General features: G+C 41.4%; 1 pseudogene across 1 annotated transcript in view; it reads right to left on the bottom strand.

Moving 5' to 3' along the window:
* LOC115802338 (small ubiquitin-related modifier 2 pseudogene) overlaps positions 1-19,297 on the bottom strand; it is a 296,470-nt pseudogene that overhangs the window by 27,409 nt on the left and 249,764 nt on the right. The window contains exon 7 of the transcript XR_016392965.1: positions 14,349-14,594. The product of XR_016392965.1 is annotated as a small ubiquitin-related modifier 2 pseudogene (transcript). The remainder of the gene's footprint in view (positions 1-14,348; positions 14,595-19,297) is intronic.

Raw genomic sequence — 19,297 nt, 5'->3', positions numbered from 1 at the left:
TGAAACTCAGGTCTCTACTATTTCAAACACTGATTCAAGAAGAAACGAAGTATGTCTGCTTGTCAGGGAGAGCTCTGGGTCACTTCAGTTCTAATTTGAGGATGGACTAGATTTTTTTTTTTTTAATTTTTTAAAATGCATTTTTCTTCCAGTTTTATTAAGATATAATTGACATAGAGCACCGTGTAAGTTCCAGGTGTACAGCAAAATGATTTGACTTACATACATCATGAAACGATCACAGTAAGTTTAGTGACCATCCATCATCTCGTATAGGTACAAAATTAAAGAAATAGAAAAAATGTTTCCTTGTGATGAGAGCTCTGAGGATTTACCCTCTTAACAACTTTCCTATATAATGTGCAGCAGAGATAAATATATACATCATGGAGTACATTATTTCCTTAGTACTTATAACTGGAAATTTGTACCTTTTGATTCCTTCAAGGATGGACTAGATTCTTGATCAGCTATTCTCAAAGGCACATCCATAAAAGCTCCTCTCCTAAAATTGTGGGTACTGCCTATTCAGGGCTATTCTAGAAGAACACTAGGAATACGTGCGCTCTCTGTCACTGTGCTATGTGTTAAAAGAATGGCACCAGTGGGGGCTTCCCTGGTGGCGCAGTGGTTGAGAGTCCGCCTGCCAGTGCAGGGGACACGGGTTCGTGCCCCGGTCCGGGAAGATCCCACATGCCGCGGAGTGGCTCGGCCGGTGAGCCATGGCCGCTGAGTCTGCGCGTCCAGAGCCTGTGCTCCGCAAAGGGAGAGGCCACAACAGTGAGAGGCCCGCGTATCGCAAAAAAAAAAAAAAAAAAAAAAAGAATGGCACCAGGGGTGAGAGAATTAAGAAAATAAATTAAAATCGCACATCATAAAAAATCATAGGATATACTTGAAGATATTATTCCGAGTGAAGTAGGACAAATACTGTACAATTCCACTTATATGAGGTACCTAGAATAGTCATTGAGAGAAACTAGCATGGTGGTTGCCAGCAGGTGGGGGAAAGGGGGAGTCAGTGTTTAACGGGTATAGAGTTTCAGGTTGGGAAGAAATAGAAGTTCTGGAGATGGATGGTGGCAATGGTTGCAAAACAATGTGAATATACTTAATGCCATTCAACTGTACACCCTAAAATGGTAAATTTTATGTTACATATATAATACCACAATTTAAAAAGTAGAGGGTTTATTAATAACTAATGTTTTCAGAGTGCTTCAAAATTTGAAAAGCATTTCTATATACATTAGATCATTTAACGATCACAGCAGCTTGGAGGAAAGGCATATGTATAAACTCTCACACTTGTTTCTTTCTAAGTGACATGTCTATTGTTGAGTGGGTGGAAGAGTGTACTCATACATGTACTCAATTCTCAACCCCACACTCTCTTCCAACATTTGTACACATTCTGGAGATATACAGGGAATGTTTATAGATACTTTAAGGAATATGCATTCTGTGATCAGAGTTGTGAATTCAAACTCTTGCAGTCAAGAAATGGATTTCACTTTATTTAACCCAGTGTTTTCCAAACTTTCTTAATTGTGCGACTTTATTTTGCAGAATATCTGTGAACAGCCTGTGAGAAAGTATTTGATGGGTTACTACTGTACGAACTCATCTAATGAAAGGTACTCATTTATATAGATTCAGCCTCTCCTTGCAGAAGAAAGAGCCAAGTAATCAAGCTGTTTAATTAATTGGCAACTCCAAGTATCAATATCATGACCAGCACTATCCTCATCTGGTAATCTTCCCTCTCCAATTTTCTAGATCTTCACTCATCCAGATCTTTCCAGCAACCACAAAAGTACAACACAGACCATGAGAAAGATAATAATGACTAACCTGGCATCATCCTTGGCTCTTAGAATTCTTACTCACTGGACATGGATCAAATCTGATCCATTTAGGGCTCATGTATATGTGTGTGAGGGGTGGTGTGTATATGCATACATATCTATGTGTATATGTGACTACTGGAATACAAGCTTTAAAAAAAATAAAAAGCATAATGGTATACATGCCCCCGAAACCTTTTTTATAAATTCTGGTATAAATGAATCAGAGAAAGAAACAAATATTTTACTCTGTATTAAACAAATATATCAGAAGAAGGAAGTGCAGGGTGAAAAGGAATACAGGTTTTACAGGTGATTTTATACAGCAACAATACTTCAATTTGGAGTTTAATGTATCCCATTAATGGCTTCTTCCCACTCATTAAAACAAAAACATCAACAGCCATGAAATGAAATTTCTAATCATAGGTTTGTTGTTTTTATATTGTGTTTTTAATACAGTGTATCCCCAAACCTTTAAGACATAGAAATGAACTGTTGAAAATTAACTTGTAATATGTTATGCATATTTAATTCTCAGAAAGACCTCGATATCTCCCTCTGGGATGTAATCAAAACTAAATCTTCTCCATGCCTTTCAGAATGAAGGAAAACACAGCCCTGGCTTTCCAGGAGTAAACCTGGCCATGTGACTACCCCACCACCCTCCCCTGCTTCCATGATATTTCTGAGAATGCAATTAACTGCTGACATTGGCCCAGGCTTCAGTGGAGCAAACACTAAGCCTGCCAACTGTTAGTTCTTGTTGAGGCTTGTGCTGTTTGTTTGTTACATATGTTCAATTTCTAATGGGAGTTTGTCAGCTTCTTTTGTTTGAACTTGACACAATGGGAAAAGCCCTTAAGGGTTAATTAATTAATCTCAAAATGAAATCTGAAACAGATAATGAACAGGGCTCGAGCAACTGTGAAAGACACCAACAGCATCAGCCAAAATAAGGGCTGTTCCCAGACCACAGTCATCTCAAATTCAGCTGCATTTCATTATGTCACTAGCCATCAAGTGGTCAGGACTAAGAGATTAGTGCTCAGAAGATGGATAGTGGAGACAGACAGAACTGGGTGGAAATTTTGCTTCTGCTACTTAATACCCAAATCACCGGGACCGTTACTTCACATCATGAAGACTCAGTTTCCTCACTGGTAGAATGAGAATAATACGGGTAAACAGGACAATCCATTGGAAATCACCCAGGCCACTGTCTGAGCCATGGAAGTAATCAATAAATGATATCCTGGAGGACAGACTTCAGACTATACTACAAAGCTACAGTAATCAAAACAGCACGGTATTGGCACAAAAACAGAAATATGGATCAATGGAATAGAGAGCCCAGAAATAAACCCACAATCTACAGTCAAATAATCTTCAACAAAGGAAGCAAGAATACACAATGGAGAAAAGACAGTCTCTTTGGCAAGTGGTGTTGGGAAAGCTGGACAGCCACATGTAAATCAACGAAGTTAGAACACTCCCTCACACCATACACAAAAATACACTCAAAATGGCTTAAAGACTTAAACATAAGACATGACACCATAAATGATACCCTGGGGGGGGGGGAATATGCAATCTTTCATTACATCTAAATATTGATTAGTAACCATAATCTCCAGGCTCTTGCACCACAATTAGAAGCTTTCCCAAAAAAGCAAGTAAGAAAAATAAAATTAGTGAAATCAGTGCCTGAATGTATGAAATCTTTTTCCTTACTGATTATAGTGAAAACAAAACACATGAAGCCTTCAAATGGAGTAGTAAGGCACGGCACATAACAATAGTCACTAGGGGTATCTGGTATCCCTCTTCAATGATGAAGCATAAAGATGAGAAGTGACAACCCAAAAGACCACCGCCTTGTAAAATAATACACCCATTCTCTCGCTCTTGTATGCCTTTGCAAGCTTTTTGAAAAGATTATTGCTACCCAAATTAAAGTCACAGCACATGCATCTTCTAAATATAAGTAACCATGCTGATTGAAGATAACCAGAGACAAAAATTTCAGTGTCTTGGAAAGAATATTGCCAATGGCAAAACATTATTTATTTTTTGCCCCAGAACTTTACAGGAATGCACAAAGCAAATCAGACTTACTAAATATAAATAAACTAAAAATAAAATATAGATATACTATTTAGGTTTAAAAGGTCACAGTTTTGAGGGATAAAAACCAAATACCTGCTATCTCATGGTAGGAGGTGCCAATAATAAAATGTGTTGGCTGTTAAATTGACTCAGAAAAGCCAGCACCAAAAATATGACTCATATGTTTGAGTAGAAACCCCCAGTTACGGATGGAAGAGACAGAAAGGTCAGATCTGATTGTGAATTTTAGAGCAGAGTTCCTCTACAGAGTGCGATTACATGACGTGATCACTTTTTGTTATCAAGCTTAAACAACAGCTATTACAGCTGAGACACAGTGCTTAGTGCTTAAGGTTGGAAAGAGGTCGAGGTGTCCCATCAACTCTGACCCCACAAGCCCAGGCCTGGAGACGAGTGGCCTGTTCCTACAGGGCCTCAAGAGCTAGATTAATAGAGTGGAATTTAAAACTATACAATAAAAACCCTGGGTTCCATTTCTTATTCTTCTCTAGACTCTTATTATACAACCCTTATAACTATGGAATACACACAAGAGCATTAAATCAAGACCCAGTTAGAACTGAGAGGCATAAAGAGGAAGCTCAGATAGGAATTATCCTCTAGGTAAGTTCACCAAAGTATGCCAGACATATGCAGTTGACGTGCCCCTGCTATCCAGGTGGGATATAAGACTCAGAGAATAAAAACAGTGTTTTCAACATATAGTTGAGATGTCAAATACCTTGCAAAACTCTCCCCCAATACTATCCACAGTCAATTTTAAGTAACTTCTGGATTATAGAGCGGCATGGCACTGCCTTCCCAGTTATTAGCATCAAAATGATTTATAATTGTTAAAACAAAAAAGACCTTTAAAAAAAACACTCTTTGGGGAAGAATGACTAAGATAAAGCCAAAAGCAAATGATATAGTGAATATGTATGAAACTCTATCCCAAGGTATGGCTCACCAAAAGCAATAAAATGTAAGACACTTGCTTGGTGGGGTTCCTGAGAGTTTTGGCCTCTATTTGGCTGTGAAAGCTACAGATACGTTCATATACTCTATTTACTCCTAAAGCAAAGAAAAGGTCCTTATTTTCAATTTCCTCAGAAACTCCAAGCCAACCTAAAGGTTTCCTAAGTTGGTACCAGAGGTATGAAAAATGATAAACAGCAACCACAGAAATAATAGCAGCCTGTGGAGTGAAGAAAAACAGAGAGGACGGGAAAAAAGAAAGGAAATCTTGGAAGCTTAGGGTCCAAAACGAATCAGGTATATACCGATTAAATCCCAATCTTAAAAAATGTCATGAAGAACCTAGGGGTAAGACAGAATAAAGACACAGACCTACTAGAGAATGGACTTGAGGATATGGGGAGGGTGAAGGGTAAGCTGGGACAAAGCGAGAGAGAGGCATGGACATATATACACTACCAAACGTAAGGTAGATAGCTAGTGGGAAACAGCCACATAGCACAGGGAGATCAGCTCGGTGCTTTGTGACCGCCTAGAGAGTGGAATAGGGAGGGTGGGATAGGAAGGGTGGGAGGGAGGGGAGACGCAAGAGGGTCGAGATATGGGGACATATGTATATGTATAACTGATTCACTTTGTTATAAAGCAGAAACTAACACACCACTGTAAAGCAATTATACTCCAAAAAAAAAACAAATCCCAATCTTAAGTTTCAAATGCTCTTTGTTTCTGGGAAGCCATCAAGAGAATCTATTTTGAAGAAATCTAGCCTACCAGCCTCAAAATTCGGGGTCCAGTTCAATTCAGTCAAACAGTTACCATGTGTTAAAGGTAAGAGTGATGTGCTAAAATGAGAATATGGGAAAGATTTTTTTAATGTGGGTGTGGTTACTGAAAATTCAAGACAACAAAAAGATTTTTCCAGCCCTAGTAAACGTTAATAACTGGAATATTATATCCTTGTCATGTTTTGAATTTCAAAATTTACCCAACCTCTGTCTCAGAAAACTATCTTCCATCACACTGGGGTGTGTGTGTGTGTGTGTGTGTGTGTGTGTGTGAGAGAGAGAGAGAGAGAGAGGGAGGGAAGGAGGGGGAGGGAGGGAGAGAGGAAGGGAGCAGAGAAGACATATTTATAAATAGTATAAATTTTATTTTTTTTAATTATTTATTTTTAAACACAGTTTTCTTTTTCCCTCTTAATGTTTCTTCTAATAGACTGATCAGTTGTTGAGAAGGGTTTTCCTTTATTTATTTTTTTGGCCACGTGGCATGCCGGATCTCAGTTCCCAGACCAGGGATCCAACCCATGCCCCGTGCATTGGGAGCAGGGAGTCTTAACCACTGGACCGCCAGGGAAGTCCCAACAGTATACATTTTATATTTTTTTCTTAACAAGGATGTGCCACTGAACGTGTTCACTATGATCATTGTTGCACTAAAATCTTTCTTTTAAAAAAAAATCTATCTATGAACAATTTTTAAAAATTAAATTTGGGGCCAAGAATTGTAGTTGATGATTTTGAGAGCGGCAAATCTGAGCTAGTCATATAGAAATGTAAGTGGTGATGAATGAGCATTTGGGGTACAAGATTGGGCAGCATGGATAAGGACGGGAAAGAAGAGGAAAGGGGAGGAAGGAGAGATGAGCACAGACAATTAAAAATAAATAAATAAATAAAAGTGGTTCTCACCTTTTCCCCGCCCTTCCAGAACCACGGGGTACAGTTAAAAAGTGATCCTCGCAGTTTCCTCTGTGAGCCGCCCTTCCTCCCAACCCAACTCTCCTTGAGAAGATGCCCTTCTATCACCTTGCTAATCCTTTTGTTCTCCACAACCCAGTTGTGGAGAAGAAAGTGATGACAGCAATTTCAATCCTTGGGTTTTTAACATGACTGAACTTCTCCTAAGTCTTTTAGTAATTTGTTTAAGAATGTGCCTGGGGGCTTCCCTGGTGGCGCAGTGGTTGAGAGTCCGCCTGCCGATGACGGGTTCGTGCCCCGCTCCGGGAAGATCCCACATGCCGCGGAGCAGCTGGGCCCGTGAGCCATGGCCGCTGAGCCTGCGCGTCCGGAGCCTGTGCTCCGCAGCGGGAGAGGCCACAACAGTGAGAGGACCGCGTACCGCAAAAAAAAAAAAAAAAAAATGTGCCTGGAGCACAGAAGCTCCCCTCCATACCCGCTACAAATTCTAAACAGGCTTCGTTGGGGTTTTTTCGGTTGAGGAACAAAACCAGTTCTCCCCTAAAACCTTCATTTTTTTTTAAAAACATCTTTATTGGAGTATAATTACTTTACAATGGTGTGTTAGTTTCTGCTGTATAACGAAGTGAATCAGCCATACATATACATATATCCCCATATCTCGACCCTCTTGCGTCTCCCCTCCCTCCCACCCTTCCTATCCCACCCTCCCTATCCCACCCCTCCAGGCGGTCACAAAGCACTGAGCTGATCTCCCTGTGCTATGCGGCTGCCTCCCACTAGCTATCTATTTTACGTTTGGTAGTGTATATATGTCCATGCCACTCTCTCACTTTGTCCCAGCTTACCCTTCCCCCTCCCCATATCCTCAAGTCCATTCTCTAGTAGGTCTGTGTCTTTATTCCTGTCTTACCCCTAGGTTCTTCATGACATTTTTTTTCTTAGATTCCATATATATGTGTTAGCACACTGTATTTGTCTCTCTCTTTCTGACTTACTTCACTCTGTATGACAGACCCTAGGTCCATCCACCTCACTACAAATAACTCAATTTCATTTCTTTTATGGCTGAGTAATATTCCATTGTATATATGTGCCACATCTTCTTTACCCATTCATCCGATGATGGACACTTAACTTGTTTCCATCTCCTGGCTATTGTAAATAGAGCTGCAATGAACATTGTAGTACATGACTCTTTTTGAATTATGGTTTTCTCAGGGTATATGCCCAGTAGTGGGATTGCTGGGTCGTATGGTAGTTCTGTTCTTAGTTTTTTAAGGAAACTCCATACTGTTCTCTATAGTGGCTGTATCAATTTACATTCCCACCAGCAGTGCAAGAGTGTTCCCTTTTCTCCACACCCTCTCCAGCATTTATTGTTTGTAGATTTTTTCATGATGGCCATTCTGACCGGTGTGAGATGATATCTCATTGTAGTTTTGATTTGCATTTCTCTAATGATTAATGATGTTGAGCATTCTTTCAAGTGTTTATTGGCAATCTTAAAACCTTCATTAATATGTCTATAGTATACTGGCCCCAAGATAATGTGAAATATACTTTCTTTTAAATTTTATTGAAGTATAGTTGATTTACAATGTTGCGTTAATTTCTGCTGTAAAGCAGAGTGACTCAGTTATACATATATACATATACAGTCTTTTTCATATTATTTTCCATTATGGTTTATCACAGAATATCGAATATAGTTCCCTGTGTTGTACAGCAGGACATTGTTGTTTATCCGTCCTCTACATAATAGTTTGCACCTGCTAACCCCAAACTCCCACTCCAGCCCTAACCCCCACCCCCTTGGCAATCACAAGTCTATTCTCTATGTCTGTGAGTCTGTTTCTGTTTTGTAGGTAAGTTCATTTGTACCCTTTTTTTAGATTCCATATATAAGCAGTATCATATATGTCTTTCTCTTTCTGACTTACTACAATTAGTATGATAATCTCTAGGTCCATCCACGTTGCTGCAGGTGGCATTATTTCATTCTTCTTAATGACTAATATTCCATTGTATATCTGTGTGTGTGTATATATATTTATATATATGTATTACCACATCTTCTTTATCCATTCATCTGTTGATGGGCATTTAGATCATTTCCATGTCTTGGCTATTGTGAATAGTGCTGCTATGAACATAGGGGTGCATGTATCTTTTTGAATTAGAGTTTTGTCTGGGTATATGCCCAGGAGTGGGATTGCTGGATCATCTGGCAACTCTATTTTTAGGTTTTTGAGGAACCTCCATACTGTTCTCCATAGTGGCTGTACCAATTTACATTCCCACCAACAGTGTAGGAGGGTTCCCTTTTCTCCACACCCTCTCCAGAAGTATGCATTTTAAAAAAAAAACCATGAGTTTTTTAAAAACTACAGTGGGGAGGGTATCCACTCACGGGAGTGGCCTGGCACAGGCATGTCAGAGCCCAAGCAGGGTAGGGGTGGCACCCACAAAGGGGAGCATCCAGGGTTAATCAGAGTCCAGCCAGAGTGAGGAATGGTGGACAGAAGAGCACAGAGGAGCCCTCCTGAAGGGACCCCCACAGGTCCAATCAGGGAAGACCTGAGTTATCAAAATAAATACTACTACTAACACAGTATAACCATTGACTAAGATAGGAAACCGTGAGTCCATATAGCTATAAATAAGTAAACTCAAAGTTTGTTGAGAAATAGGGGATCGACACCGTTTCAAAGTCTCTCTCTATAAAACGTTTACTAATTACAAAGGGGAAAAGAATAACTTCCTAGCTGGGAAGGCTGGCAGATGCCATCCTAACCAAGAGACTAAGGTGAGTGACTATCATCGGAAATGGGGCGGGTCCACATCGGGAGTTCCCAGGGAAGACACAGTGGGAAGGACACACCATCACCATTCAGTGGCGTCTGCCAATGGTGTGGAATGTGGATCTGATCTCGAGAAAGCCTCAAGCAAAGCCAAACTGACGGACATGCAACAAAATAACTGGCCTGGGCTCTTCAACAGAGTCAAAGTCATGAGCACCAAGACGGGGGAGCTGTTCCCGACTGAAGGCATCTGAAGACACGTGACAACTCAAGGCGTCACGTGCTGCTAACTGGAAACACCTGTTACTTGAAATGGCGCTGGGGACAAATGACAAGAGTGGAAGAGGGTGTGATGTGGAGCTGACGGTAATGTATCAGCTCATTTCATGATTTTGAGCCCTGTAGGGTGGTTGTGTAGTAGAGTGTCCTTGCTTATAGGAAAAAAACACTCATGCCTGGGGGTAATAGCAATTGACTCCCAAATGACTGAGAGAAAACAACATTCTTTATACGATAGTGCCAACTTTTTCCGAAGTTTGTGACAATCTCAAATTAGAAACAAAATTTGAAGCCTGATGGTTTATTTATTCTAAGTTACATACACAGGTACAGAACGGTTATGGATCATTTGTACAAGGAGACATAATTTAGCAAGTGATTTGCTACATTAAATATGAGAAGGAATGAAAGGATGTATAAAATTCGCCAGTTTCATCTTAGGAAAAAATCAAACAAAATCCCTTTAGCCACACGTGTTCATGTGCCCTTCTGTCCTCACCAGAATATCTGAACCCTCAGTCAGCAGGCTGGTGTAAACTCAGGGCCCTGCTCTGTCTTTTCATGCCAAGCCACTCCTACAACTGTTGCTATCACTCCAGGTACATGTTAAGTGCATGGTGCACTCAGGAACACCTCCCGCCAGCCAGAACACTGCCAGGAACTAAGGAACCAGACCAAAATAACTGCCGAGTGTTCTGCTTTCAAAGTCCACATTGCCACAGACTCGGAAAACAACGGTACTAGTCCCAGATCCTCCCAGACAGCTCTGTGATGCAACCACACCGAGCCTCAGTTTTGTCATCTGGAAAATGGGAAGGTGACATGATAATCTCTCATGCTGATCAATTCCACCAGCATTTAACAAAGGCCTCCCCAGCCCCGGCCCTGTCCTCGAGGAGCTCAAGTCTAGCAGAGACGGGGGCTTGTGAATAGATGGAATGTGTAATGATCTCATTTCTGAGCACAGATTTGATTCTGTTCAGGAAAAGACAGCATGAGAAGAGGGGGAAGTTACAGGAAGATGTTGAGTCTCCACTGAATTTTGAGCATAGAAATAAGGGGCTCCCCCAAGTAGAATAAAGGGCTGGGGAGGAAAATTCACCCATGGGAGTCTAGCTACTTCAGACAGCCAGCACTACACAATGGGTTGCTCTGGCGCCCCCTAGCCATGTGACCTTGGGTAAGTTATGTAACCTCTGCATTTCCTTTCCCCATTTGTAAAAGGGAGAGAATAACATTACCCAGCCCGTCCTTGATATGGTTAAACGCTTTAATGTATTCCACACGCACCTATATAGGTAACATTTAATCTATACTTAATTATTAAATTATAAATATGTGATATGTAATAGTATATATTAATCAGATAATATTTAACTATTTTAAATATTTGAGAATTTGATCTACATTTAATATATTCTAAATGCCTTGGTCTCTGGGAAGGTTTAATGCTTCAATATATTCTACAAAAGACCCTGGCACATAGTAAATACTCAATTAACATTCATTGATATTTTTATATGGTTTATGAGGATTATAACTTGGTGTGGCTCAGAAAGAGGGTGGTGCAATGTGTGTGTGATGAGCGTGGGGTTGCTGTAATTTGTGCAACCAGCCAGGACCAGATTAGCCAGCTGCCAAAGGCTGTAGACCACGAGACGAGGAGTGTGAACTTGACTCTGTCAGTAGCGGGAGTCTCTCTGTTGTAAGTCCTCATTTAGAACCTATTGATTCTCGATTTAACACACTGAGTTATCTGGTGTGACAGCCAACAGTAAACCAAAGGCAGAGAGTTCAAGGGACCAGTGGCTGATGGGAAGGAGGAAGAAGGGACAGAATACCACACCAGATGTGACAGGAGGAAATGAAGCAACATGAGAAGAATAGTGCGATTAGCTTCATGGCCTCACCTTTCCAGGCCTTCCAACCTCAATAACTTCTACTTGACCAAATCTCAGCTGGAGAGGAAAAAAAAAGAAAGAAAAAACTGACCACAGATTAAATTATGCTCCACATACTCTGTTGAAGGTGACTGAGAAAGTATGAAATGTTTTAAATGCTTCCAAAATTATTATTAAAGATGAAAAGCTTTGGAATTTATAGGGGAAAACATCTCTTAGGTGGAAAAAAATCACACGGCTGGAATTCCACACTCCTGGATAGGAAAGTCTGGCTGGGATCCTCCTGAAAGTCAAGAGAGCTGCTGCTCAAACGAGGAAACTCGATGACGTGGCCTTCTAACCCTGAAACTCAGGGCAAGGTGAGGTACAAAGACAGACATCAGGGAATAATCTCTGAAGTTAGCACAGGTCCACAGAGGAACCATCTGAAAAACCCAAATCTGATTATAACTAGAATGCATCATGCATGACCAGACATTAATTTTGGATCTTTACGCAGGTTATAAATACATCATCAGGCAAAAAAGCAAAGTCCCCAGTGCAGCACTTAAAAAAAAAAAAAAAAAATTCCCTTCTTCCCCATTCGCGGGAAGCTCATGAACACCTAAGGTAAAAATAAATCCGGAATTCGGATCAAATGACTAGCTACCAAGTCAATCCCCTGTCAAGGTCTTCCTAATAGACACACCTCACCTTCAGAAATGCTTAAGATTAAGTTTATAACATGAAATTGTGACGTTAAATTTATTCCTTTTTTCACCTGGGAAGTGAGGAAATGTAGCTTCCCAGCCCAGACAAAAAACCTATGCGGGGGCCACGTGCCTGTGTCACAGCCAATGGAATACAAACTCATATAATGTTGGCCACTTCCAGAATCTAGCCCTGACACCTCCCCTGAGACCCCCCGGGTGGTGCCTCTTCTCTTCCCTACACATCAAATGCAGAGAAGCCAGAAGCCAAGCAGGTGGAGCAGCCTTGGGTCCCTGAATGACCTTGTGAAGAAAGAGAACCCGCAATGGATTGACGAGGGCAATCATAAACCTCCGAGTACACGAAGCCACTGAACTCTGGGGTTGTATATTAAAGGCGTCAGCCCATCTAGACGAAAAACTGCCTTGGGTTAAAGAACTTTGGTGAGAATCTTCTGGGTGGTCACAAAGCTACCAGCTCCAAAAAAATCCTTGGAAATTTACCATCGTGGAAGTGAACTTAATTTCACAGACTTACAACTGAGACATACTGGATTCCTGAAAACCCAGCCTTACTAGCTACCTTTCAGAAGTAGAAGTTAACCACTCCCTCGTGGAAACTCCCAGCGACTGTGTTCTCTCCTAACAATTGACTGACACCAAAACGACAAAGCCAACTAAGATGATCTCATGATCACAGCCAGCAACCCTAAAGGAAGGGCTACCCAGCAACGTGGGATGTGAGAAGGAAGGAGGACGAAATTCATTGAAAGAAAACCTATTAAAGGCAGTACGGCAAAATGTTTACTTCTATAGCACAGTGTAATCTGTATTTTTATACACTGACGTGTAGCTCGGTGACTGGTACAGCATGATCCCTATGACAAAGGACCGCATCTCAACCTTTCTTTAGAGAAAGGAGAGTCAACATGTCTTCACAAGTCAGCAACACCTGCATCGGCTTGGCAGGACTCACAATATGTAAATAATGAACCGTCTTACGCTGGTGCTGGAACCAAGGAGGAAAACCTGGATTCCCTTGCCCAGTGTCTTCACTGTCACGAAATGTTTTCTGACACTGCTTTGTTGATGCACAGAGAGGAACAGGGTCAAAAATTGCTCACTCTGGGGAATTAATATCCTCCAAAGCGAGACAGGAGGCCCTGAACTGAGCTGCCAGTTTTCTAAAAAGGGGAAGGACCCCACCTAGGGAACAGCTGATATTACTAAGAAAGTGTTTTCTCTTTAATGACACCACCCAGTGAAAGATAGAAGCTTTAAACATTGAAGTGAAATCACTCCAAAAATGTCCACCAAGGTTCCCGGTAACTTGGGATACAGATTTTGGCCCAAACAGCCATGGGAGGTGGTTTATCATTATGTTTGAGTCAACTTAGTAATTTCTTAAAAGACTCATCCTCCCACACCTGGGTCTATGGATCAATTTCAGAACAGGTCCATTTCCTCCGTGTTGGAGTGTAGCAGCGCACAAAGGGCAGTTCTTGGACTGGGGAGACAGGGGCGGGGGGTGGGGGCGGTGGATGGGACACCCTATTTTTGACTCAGCAGTCTAATTATCTCTGTCTACCTCTTCACAGGGAAAGAGAGGATTAAACAGTGACTGAGAAATTAGCCTCGAGGGCCAGGAAGACTATGGGGTGAGTCTCTCAACATCACTAAACTTCAATTTCTCATCTGTAAATGGTAAGAAGTCAGTTCTAGTGATTGTTCCTAGTAACACCGTACCACCACCATCCTACCCCCAAGTGACCAATGACGATTAAATGTAATAATATGCAAAAGCACATACTTGACTTGGAACGTGAAAGATGGATCAATAAAAGTTATCATTAGCACCTATCACTCAGCATGTAATGTCAGAACCCTTGCAAACAGTAGGAAAACAGAAATAAAGAGATTTCAGGGGTTCTAAGAAGACCCCCCTCGTTCACAAAATACATTCCCTACCCAGCTGAATAATAACCAAAAAATCCACTGTTAGATGTTGATTTTTAATTATTTCTCGAGAAACACATACCTTTCAGAGAAGTTAACTTGCGCCTTATCAGTATGAACCATTCACTGAATCCACAGATAATAAGAGGCCCCTTTTACAGACAACAAACTGAAGCTCAGAGAGGTCAACGACGTTGCCCAAATTCTTAGAAGTAGCTGAGCGGGAATTCCAACGTTGGTCCATTGGACGATAGATAGATGGCCTTTTCCTATAGAATTCTGCCAGATACTAGTAACTGCATTCCTTCCGAGGGGAAAGTTTTTATAGCTAGAGAGAGTGAAAGGAAGAAAAGAGAATATGAAAACATTATGTAGATGGAAGGAATGAACGGGGCAGGGCATGGAACAGAAAGGAGTGTCAGGAAGCATTTTAATGAAGGTAGGGCTGCCCCACAAGAGAGAGCTCAGCAACCTTCTCAAACTCACATCACACACAACCTTTAAATTATAGCAGCTACTGGAGCAAAAAATAATATTTATATGCATAGAGTACATCCTATATATTATAAGCTACAACGAGCTTTAACTTAAATCTTCTGGCAATACACTGAGTGGTAGAGAAGCAAGATTTTCATGCATAAATTATCTCTTCTAAGAATTTGACGACTTCCCTGGTGGTGCAGTGGTTAAGAATCCGCCTGCCAATGCAGGGGACACGGGTTCGAGCCCTGGTCCGGGAAGATTCCACATGTCACGGAGTAACTAAGCCCGTGCGCCACAACTACCGAGCCTGCACTCTAGAGCCTACGAGCCACAACTACTGAGCCTGCGTGCCACAACTACTGAAGCCCGCACGCCTAGAGCCTGTGCTCCGCAACAAGAGAAGCCACCGCAATGAGAAGCCCGCACACGGCAACGAAGAGTAGCCCCTGCTCGCCACATCTAGAGAAAGCCCATGCACAACGAAGACCCAACACAGCCAAAAATAAATAATAAATAAATAAATTTATAAGAATTTGAATACATCGATTCGAGGGAAATATTTGCTTTGAGTATTGTTGATAACTCTGGAAATTCAATAAACTCCTTTCCTTAAAGATTGACACAATACCTACAAAAAGTACTTCTGAAGGGGAAAAACACCAGGAAAGTCACTTAACTCTGAGAACTTTTTTTTTTACCACACTTACTTTAATAACAGATCCTGGCACTTGAGTTTTAATGATATTCTGAGTCTTTGTGGAGACTCCCATATGGGTTCCAAAAATCAGCATTTGCAACATTTGTAACATTTGTAAGTGAACAGAATGTTGGTTCACAATCCAAAGAGAGGAAAGAGAGACTGTTCTTTTAATGTCATTTATGACGTGCGGGGGCAAAATAATTTATACCAAAAAAATGAGGAGTTAAATAGAGTACATTTAAAAAAATTGATTACGCAGATGCTTTTAAAACAAGAACATCGCCAGAGCGCTCATCTCCTTGGTAAATGCAGCCCAAATGGACGGATTCTGAGAAGTTCTAAAGGAAGTATAAAATGAGATTCCCCGGGCTTCCCTGGTGGCGCAGTGGTTAAGAATCTGCCTGCCAATGCAAGGCACATGGGTTCGAGCCCTGGTCCGGGAAGGTTCCACATGTCGCTGAGCAACTAAGCCCGTGCGCCACAACTACTGAGCCTGTGAGCCACAACTACTGAAGCTTGCACGCCTAGAGCCCACGCTCGGCAACAAGAGAAGCTACTGCAATAAGAAGCCCGCGTGCAGCAACAAGGACCCAATGCAGCCAAAAATAAATAAATAAATAAATTTATTTTAAAAAAATGCAATTCCCTTACGGTATACAAACAATTCAACCACTACTAGGAATACTGATTAATGCTTATTGAGGATTTATGCTATGCATTCTACATGTGTAAACTCATAATCTTCCCAATAATCCTGGGAGAAGGAAATTATCATTATCAGGATCATTTTACAGATGAGGAAACTGAGTCTAGGAACATTAAGTCTCTTATCTAAAAGTGCTTAAGTGGTGGCCTGGTGGGGATCACACTGATCTTTACCTAGCTGGAGAGGAGGAAAAAAAGATTGAATATAAAGAAAAATCGGGAGACCCTTCAAGAGTAGGATTTAAGCTTATTTTCACAACTGTGGATAAGTGATGACTTGGGATAGGCTGTCAAGACGTTAAAATGTTAGTGGAACCAGTGGACTCCTGGATCTTTTTTATAAGGAAGAAAAAGGGCCAACACAGTCAAAACAGATCATGAAAAGGAAGCATGAATTTCTTTAAATTGCTCCCACTGCCCTAAATATATATAGTAAAACAAGCAGAGCAGACATTAGGCTTCTCAAACTGGGGCCCATATTTTTCATCTCAACTCAATACATAGATGTATAGCCTGGTTTCTTTTCTATTATGTTCCATTACCTTGTTTTGGTAATGTTGGCCCCAAACCACTAACATTATTTAATAAACCCCAAAAGGGTCTCAACCCTCAGTTAAAAATCACTGCCTAGATGGAAATTACAAGTCTCCACGTGAAGCTATTTGTATTTCTTTTAAACATTCATGCTTTTAAAGGGCAGGGGTCACATAACCTTGCTCACTTTAGCAATTCTGCATAGGTCTTGGGAGCTGACGCTAAAACAAAGGTTCTCAGAATAGGATCCCTGGAGAACTTTCAAAGGCCTTTGAACCTTCTGGAATTGGAGACAAAGTTATGTGCATAGGCATATCAGCATTTGTAAAAAGAGCACTTCCATGGCTTTTACCAGCTTTTCAAATGAGTGGAACCCACAGAAGTTTTGTGTATGAATGTATTTATCTCATGAGGGTCACCAAACCTGGCAACCAAACCACATAAAGCTTCCACTATATATAAATAAAATTAACATGCCAGGAGGGCAGGTCATCCCAGCCAAGATGGCCATGAAATTATGTCACAAAAGAAAGAGTAGCAATAGAGCAGAATATATACAGCATTCATTCATTTATTCTACAAACTGAGTGCCTACCAAGGAAGATTGACCATATTAAGATTCCGGGTGTTAAATTAGGAAAGGGGGTTAAACTAGAGGGTCCCTGATGCCTTTGTGGTGTCCCAGTGCTACAACACTAGGATTCTGAAATCTGCAGAACGGAAGACTGTCACCTACCTACATTTCCTGTCCGACAGAGAACCGACAGGATGTTAAGCTAATTACGTTCAAAATCATTGCTTCATCACTGCTTATTCCTAATTAAACAGCCGAAATAGTTCAAGAAAAGGTTTGCACTGATTTAGACAATCGTGAAGTGCAGCCACCCTTGGATGAAAAGGGGTGTCCGCATTTCACAAAGGGGAGCATTTTATGGGGAGTAAACACCTGAATGTCTATTAAGACAAAAACGTGGGACTTCCCTGGTGGCTCAGTGGTTAAGAATCCACCTGCCAATGCAGGGGACATGGGTTCGAGCCCTGGTCTGGGAAGATCCCACATGCCACGGAGCAAGTAAGCCCCTGCGCCACAACTAGTGAGCCTGCACTCTAGAGCCCGTGAGCCACAACTACTGAGCCCACGTGCCACAACTACTGAAGCCCGTGCACCTAGAGCCTGTGCTCCGCGACGAGAAGCCACCGCAATGAGAAGCCCGTGCACCGCAACGAAGAGTAGCCCCCCTCACCGCAACTAGAGAAAGCCTGCATGCAGCAACGAAGACCCAATGCAGCCAAAAATAAATAAATTTATTTTAAAAAACACACACACAAACGTGGCCTTCTCCTCACCCTATGGTTGGGGCAGAATCAGCCCTCTCACTGAAGATGAATCAAGACTCTAAGTGGTTCGCTTTTATCAGATCAAAGGTGATAAAATAATTGTGTTTTGAAACTATGATAGCATTCATCCTGATGGAACATGTGTACCATGTCCCCAGGCCTGAGGTTTCCTTCCCTGGGGAAGATCCATGTACAGTAAAGCACAGAAAACTCCCTGGCTTCACTGACCGCTTGGACTGCTGGGGGGATGGGTGGGCAGGGTCACTCACCTAGTTTGGGAAAATGACCCCCGCATGCCTAACTCAAGCCTCTCTCTTCCCTCTCTCTTTGGGGTCTCCCAGGCCCACGGAGAACCCAAGGTCTGACCCGCTCTGGATCATGTGGCAGGTGAGTTTAGAAGGTAATTTTAGTAGGGGGGCCACCTACTATTGTCCAGGGCTAGGTCTGCATAGGTGGGCAAGTCCATCTAACTCTTCCAGGTAAGGATTTCAAGAATCTTACTGTTGCCCTACTTCTAAGTCACAACCTCCAATCCCACATCTATCAATAATGAAGCTGACTTTTTGGTCTCCACCTGCTGACTCCTCTGTCTTTCCCAGTTGGTTCAGAACTTGGGCAGGGAGAAGAGCTTCTGAAATCCCACTGGCTTGATCCTCTCCACATTCTGGATTTCAAGTGGGTTGACAGCACTTGAAAGACTGTGCTTGAACAACCCAGAGAATGGGAAAAAAATATCTGTAAATCATGTACCTAATAAGGGACAACCCAAATGTCCATCAATTGATGGATGGATAAACAAAATGTGGTATATCCATATATTGACATATTATTCATCAATAAAAAGGAATGAAAGTAGGCTACATACTACAACATGGGCAAACATGCTAAATGAGAGAAGCCAGTTACAAAAGACCACATATGATTCCATTTGTATAAAAAAAAATCCAGGATAGGCAAATCCATAGAAAAAAAAATGAGTAAATTAATGATTTCTTAGAGCTGGACGGGGGTAAGGGTGGGGAGAACAGAGAGTGACAATTGATGCTTACATGGGTTTTGGGGGGATGGGGGTAATTTAAACACTCTAAAAATTGATTGTGTTGATTATTGTACAATTCTGTGAATATATTAAAAATCAATGAATTAAAAAGAAAAAAAAAAAAGACTGTGCTTGATTCGGCTGTTACTTTGTAATTTTAGGACAGACTACCTGTGCCACCTTAATCAGACAACTATATTACATATACCCAATCTTAAGCAGCTCCCACCCA

The sequence above is a fragment of the Delphinapterus leucas genome, chromosome 4 (genome assembly GCF_059928025.1).
Source record: "Delphinapterus leucas isolate spDelLeu-1000000601 "Yukka" chromosome 4, BTC_Dleu_Yukka2, whole genome shotgun sequence".
Taxonomy (NCBI): domain Eukaryota; kingdom Metazoa; phylum Chordata; class Mammalia; order Artiodactyla; family Monodontidae; genus Delphinapterus; species Delphinapterus leucas.
Note: the sequence above shows the minus strand (reverse complement) of the source record. Positions and strands in the feature narration are given on the sequence as shown.